Here is a 6538-nt window from a genome sequence, read left to right as displayed (position 1 = left end):
GCATGGGAAAGAGGAGGGGGTTGGGATTGAGAGATGACCAATGGCCACAGACCTCTGGGTGCTAGTCAGGGTCCAAAGAAGTTGAAGACTTCTTTGTCTTTGGCCAAGTCACCATGCTCCCAAAAATCTTTAACAAAACATAGTTAGTTGTTTTACATGTTTTCCCTTTAATCCCAGAGTTAGTTTTAAAAACTACATGATTGTGGCTGGGGGCGGTGGCTTACACCTGTCATCCCAGCACTCAGGAAGGCCAAGGCAGGTGGATCACCTGAGGTCAGGAGTTCAACATTAGCCCAGCCAACTTGGTGAAATGCTGTCTCTACTAAAAATACAAAAATTGGCCGGGCGTGGTGGCGGGCACTTGTAATCCAAGCTACTCGGGAGGCTGAGGCAGGAGAATTGTTTGAACCCGGGAGGCGGAGGTTGTAGTGGGCCGAGATTGCGCCACTGCATTCCAGCCTGGGCAACAGAGCGAGAGTCCATCTCAAACAAACAAACAGAAAAAAACTACATGATTGCTGTTTTTGTGTTTTATCTCTGTGCTCTGAAACTATCCTATCCTATGTGCAGGAATGAGTAAGGTCCCCTTAAACAAAAAGTAGAGTTAGATATGTTCCTTGTTTTGCTGTTTCACTGTTACTGTGGCCCCTGGAAGAAATGTCATTTAGAACGAGGTTCTCAACCCTGGATGGGAGGATGCTTTGGTGTTTAGTGTTTTTTTGTTTTGTTTTTGAGATGGGTCTTTCTCTGTCTCCTGGGCTGGAGTGCAGTGGCACAATCATACATCACTGCAGCCTCCACTTCCTAGGCTCAAGGGATCCTTCCACCTTGGCCTCCCAAAGTGCTGGGATTACAGGTGTGAACAACTGTGCCTGGCTAATTTTCTAATTGTTTTGTAGAGGTGGGGTTTTACTATGTTGTCCCGTCTGGACTGAAAATCCTGGGTTCAAGCAATCCTCCTTCTTCACCCTCCCGAAGTGCTGGGATTACATGTGTGAGCCGCTGCACTGGGCTAATGTTCTAATTGTTTTGAAGAGATGGGGTCTCACTCTGTTGTCCAGGCTGGATTCAAACTCCGGGGTTCAAGCAATCCTCCTGCCTCAGCCTCCCAAAATGCTGGGATTACAGGTGTGAGTGACTTCACTGGGCTAACTCTCTCATCGTTTTACAGAGATGGGGTCTCACTATGTTGCCTAGATGGATTCATGCTCCTGGGTTCAAGCAGTCCTCCTACCTCAGGCTCCCAAAGTGCTGGGATTACAGACATGAGCCACTGTGGCCAGCAGAGCTTTGAAACTAGAACGTGGAGGTCCAGTGGTAAAGATTTGACAAGTCTGGGAAGAGATTGGGCCGTGGCAATGTTGATTATTATTATTATTTTTTTTTCAACAGAGTCTTGCTCTGTTGTCTAGGCTGGAGTGCAGTGGTGCAATCTCAGCTCACTGCAACCTCTGCCTCCAGGGTCCAAGCAATTCTCCTGCCTCAGCCTCCTGAGTAGCTGGGATTACAGGTGCGCACCACCACACCAGGCTAATTTTTTTTATTTTTAGTAGAGATGGGGTTTCACTGTGTTAGCCAGGATGGTCTTGATCTCCTGACCTCATGATCTGCCTGCCTTGGCCTCCCAAAGTGCTGGGGTTACAGGCATGAGCCACCGTGCCCGGCCACATCAGGCTAATTTTTGTATTTTTTTTTTTTAGTTGAGATGGGGTTTCACCATGTTGGCCAGGCTGGTCCCTGACCTTGTGATCTGCCCACCTCGGCTTCCCAAAGTGCTGTGATGACAGGCATGAGCCACTGTGCCCAGCCAATGCTGATGACTCTAAACAGCAGCCGCTAATGTGAAAACCATCCAGCTGGAAGCCCTGGTCTTGCCCAGAGGACACAGTCTGGGTTGTGGGCAGAGACTTCAGCTGCCTTCTAAGGCAAGCAGCTCCCTGCTGCCTGCTTCCTGGAGATTTTACTTACGGGCGGAAGCTGGCAGGTGATTTTAGAGCAGGAATTGCTTCCTGGATGCTGTAGGATGAACACCACTCCCCAGGAAGGCACCCATCCTGGTGGCCTAACAGAGGCAGCCCTCACCCCAAAGGGCAATGTTGCTCCACTCGTTTTATGGGGTGACTCCTTCCTGTAGGTTCCTTCCAGCTTTGCCGGAAAATCACAGAACATCTTTCCTGACAGGGCATTGGTTTTGTTTTTGAACAGAGAGATCCTTCTTTTAAAAAGTTAGTTTTTTCTTTCTTTCTTTTTTTTTGTAATGGAATCAACCTAGGTCCTAAGCCTAGCAGGTTATTATTATTATTTTTATGATTTTTTTTTTGAGATGGAGTCCCACTCTGTGGCCCAGGCCGGAGGGCAGTGTCATGATCTCGGCTCACTGCAATGTCTGTCTCCTGGGTTCAAGAGATTCTCCTGCCTCAACCTACAGAGGAGCCAGGATTACAGGCATGCGCCACCATGCCCGGCTAATTTTTGTACTTTTAGTAGAGATAGGGTTTTGCCTTGTTGGCCAGGCTGATCTCAAACTCCTGACCTCAGGTGATCCACTCACCTTGGCCTCCCAAAGTGCTGAGAATACAGGTGTGGGCCACCACACCCAGCTACAGGTTATTTCTGTTGATCTTCTCCCTCCTCCCACCTTCTGCCCTCAAAGAAAATGTGGTACATCTACACCATGGAATACTATGCAGTCCTGAAAAGGAACAGAATCATGTGTGGGTTTTTTTTGCAGCAACATGGATGTAGCTGGAGGCAATTATCTTTTTAAATTATTTTTATTTTTTTTATTTTTTCTATTCTGCTTAAAGTTCTGGGGTATATGTGCAGAATGTGCAGGGTTGTTACATAGGTATACATGTGCCATAGTGGTTTGCTGTACCCATCAACCCATCATTTACATTAGGTATTTCTCATAATGCTCTCCCTCCCCCAGTCCCCCACCCCACAACAGGCCCCAGTGTGTGATGTTCCCCTCTCTGGGTCCATGTGTTCTTATTGTTCAACTCTCACTTATGAGTGAGAACATGCGATGTTTGGTTTTCTGTTCCTGTGTGAATTTGCTGAGAATGATGGTTTCCAGCTTCATCCGTGTCCCTGCAAATGACATGAACTCATCCTTTTTCATGGTTGCATAGTTTTCCACAATGTCTGTGTGCTACATTTTCTTTATCCAGTCTATCAGTGATGAGCATTTGAGTTGGTTCCAAGTCTTTGCTATTGTGAACAGTGTGGAGGCCATTATCTTAAGTAAATTAACAGAATGCTGCACGTTCTCACTTATAAGTGGGAGCTAAATATTGTGTATACATAGACGCCGAGAAGGGAACAGATACTGGGGTCTAGTTAGGGGGAGAGAGGAAGGTAGAAGGACAAGAGTTGAAAAAACCAACTGTAGGGTGTTATGCTCACTACCTGGGTGATGGGATCACTCATACCCCAGACCTCAGTATCACACATGGTACCCATGTATTAAACCTGTACATGTACCTCTTGAATCTAAACTGCTCCACCATTTGCCCCAGCAATTCCAAGACTGGGCATCTACCCAAAGGAAAAGAAGTCATTCTACCAAAAAGACACATGTATGGTAAAGTTCCTTTTTCTTTTTTGAGACAGAGTCTCGCTCTGTTGCCCAGGCTGGAGTGCAGTAGCAATCTTAGCTCACTGCAACCTCTGCCTCCCAGGTTCAAGTGATTCTCCTGCCTCAGCCTCCTGAGCATCTGGTATTACAGGTATGCACCACCATGCTTGGCTAATTTTTGTATTTTTAGTAGAGATAGGGTTTCATCATGTTGACCAGGCTGGTCTTGAACTCCTGACCCCAGGTGATCTGCCCACTTCAGCCCTCCAGAGTGCTGGGATTACAGTGCCCACCCTGTGAGGTTCATCACACATGATTCACAATAGGAAAGTCATGGAATTGACCTAGTTGCCCATCAGTGGGTTACCAGATAAAGCAAAAGTGGTTCTTCTACAGCATGGAATACTACATAGCCATGAAAAAGAATAAAATCATGTCCTTTGCAGCCACATAGATGTAGCTGGAGGGCATTATGCTTAATGAATTAACACAAGAACAGAAAGTCAAATACCACATGTTCTTGACTGGATAAAGCAATTGTGGCCCTTCTACACCATGGAATACTGCACAGCCATGAAAAAGAATAAAATCATGTCTTTGCAGCCACATGGATGCAGCTGAAGGGCATTATGCTTAGTGAATTAACCCCAGGAAAAGAAAATCAAATACCACATGTTCTCCACTAGATAAAGCAAATGTGGTCTTTCTGCATCATGGAATACTACACAGCCATGAAAAAGAATAGTATCATGTCCTTTGCAGCCACATGGATGAAGCTGAAGGACATTATGCTTAGTGAATTAATGCCAGGAACAGAAAATCAAATACTACATGTTCTTAACTGGATAAAGCAAGTGTGGCGCTTCTACACCACAGAATACTACACAGTCATGAAAAAATAAAATCATGTCTTTGCAGCCACATGGATGCAGCTGGAGGGCATTATGCTTAGTGAGTCAATACGAGGAACAGAAAATCAAATACCACATGTTCTCCACTAGATAAAGCAAATGTGGTCCTTCTGCATCATGGAATACTACACAGTCATGAACAAGAATAAAATCATGCTGTTTGCAGCCTCATGGATGTAGCTGAAGAGCATTATGCTTAGTGAATTAATGCCAGAAATAGAAAATCAAATACCACATGTTCTCAATTAGATAAAGCAAATGTGGTCCTTCTGCATCATGGAATACTACACAGCCATGAACAAGAATAAAATCATGCCCTTTGCAGTCACATGGATGAAGCTGAAGGGCACTATGCTTAGTGAATTAATGCCAGGAACAGAAAATCAAATACCACATATTCTCGCTTATAGATGGGAGCTAAACATTGCCTCCACCTGGACAAAATGAAGGGGCACCACAGACCCTCAGGACTAATAGAACAGGAAGCAGGGGCAGGGGTACAAGGATTGAAAAACTACCCTGAGGTTCTTTGAATTTCAGGCAGAAGGCAGCAACTGGAGAGATCTTTGGGTCACGGATTTTTCTATTGCATTTTCTTGCTTGTTTGTTTTCTCTCTCTCTTTTTTCTTTTCTTTCTTTTTTTTTTTTTTTTTTTTGAGGTGGAGTCTAGCTCTGTCACCTAGCTGGAGTGCAGTGGTGCAATCTCGGCTCCCTGCAACTTCTGCCTCCTGGGTTCAAGAGATTCTCCTGCCTCAGCCTCCCGAGTAGCTGGGACTACAGGCACCCACCACCACACCTGGCTAATTTTTGTATTTTTAGCAGAGACAGGATTTTACCATGTTGGCCAGGCTGGTCTCGAACTCCTGACCTCAGGTGATCCATCTGCTTCAGCCTCCCAAAATTCTGGGATTACAGGCCTGAGCCACCGCACCTGGCTTCTCTTCTTATATATTTCTAGAATTCCTCTAGAAGTTGGGGTTTATTTTTCTTAATTACAAGGAATCAAGTTGAATCATTAGTGCATATATATACATTTTATATCTAATACACATTATATGCCACAGGGATGTACAGTGCTCAGTTTCTGGGTGACGGAATTATTCATACCCCAAACCTCAGCATCGTACAATATCCCCAGGTCACAAAGCTGCCCGTGGATCCCCTGAATCTATAATAATAATAATAATAAATAAAAAGTGACTTTGTCATTCACAGGGAAATGTGAATGACATTCACTCTGCCTCTCAGGCCCTTGGATTCCCAAAGTTTGTTTTCCTCACGCTCAGGGGAAACTCAGAATCTCATTTTCAGAACGCGGGTTGTTTTTCTTAGAAACGCTTTGCAAAACAAAATAGGAAGCAAAATCTTTCTCACTCCTTCGGCTCCGTAATAGACAAAATAAAATGAGGGGGAGAGAATCCAGAGGCTTTGATTGCAGTGGGCAGATTTATTGTGGTACAGACGTGAAGGCAAGCAGTGTTCTCTTTGATTCTATGAACCGTATAGCCCAGGCCGGCCGCCTTCTGCTTTCTGGATAGCGCAGGCTTGAGCTCCAAGTCCAAATTTCACCAGAGCTCCAGGAATCGAGCCTGGCCCAGAGACTCACTGCACGGGGGCCAAGCGTGAAACCGGTGATCCCTCCAGCAAGGTAACAGGACAGCTTGGTGATCGTTCTTGCCGGCTACAAAAGGTTATAGCCAGCATTCCACTGAATGTGGTCTTTCTGTGTCTCTCCCCAGACAGCAAAGCTGGACAAACCTGGGGGTGGGGGGTGCTGACCTCAGTAGGGTTTCCTGGAGAGGCAGGAACCAGGGTTTACAGGGTGCAGATCCTACTGAAGCAAATGGACGTGGCATCCACAGGCAGAGCCGGCTGGGGCTGGCCTTCCAGCCTGGACGTCCCCCTCTCTGCCTGGGGTGTCACTAAATGCACCCAGAGACCCCTTCTAAACCTTCAGGGTGTGCTGACCTCAGTGGAGTGTCCTGGATACACAGGAACCAGGGTTTACAGGGTGCAGATCCTACTGAAGCAAATGGACATGGCATCC

This window comes from Hylobates moloch, unplaced genomic scaffold (assembly GCF_009828535.3).
Source record: "Hylobates moloch isolate HMO894 unplaced genomic scaffold, HMol_V3 SCAFFOLD_25, whole genome shotgun sequence".
Classification (NCBI taxonomy): domain Eukaryota; kingdom Metazoa; phylum Chordata; class Mammalia; order Primates; family Hylobatidae; genus Hylobates; species Hylobates moloch.
This window is presented reverse-complemented; position numbering follows the sequence as displayed.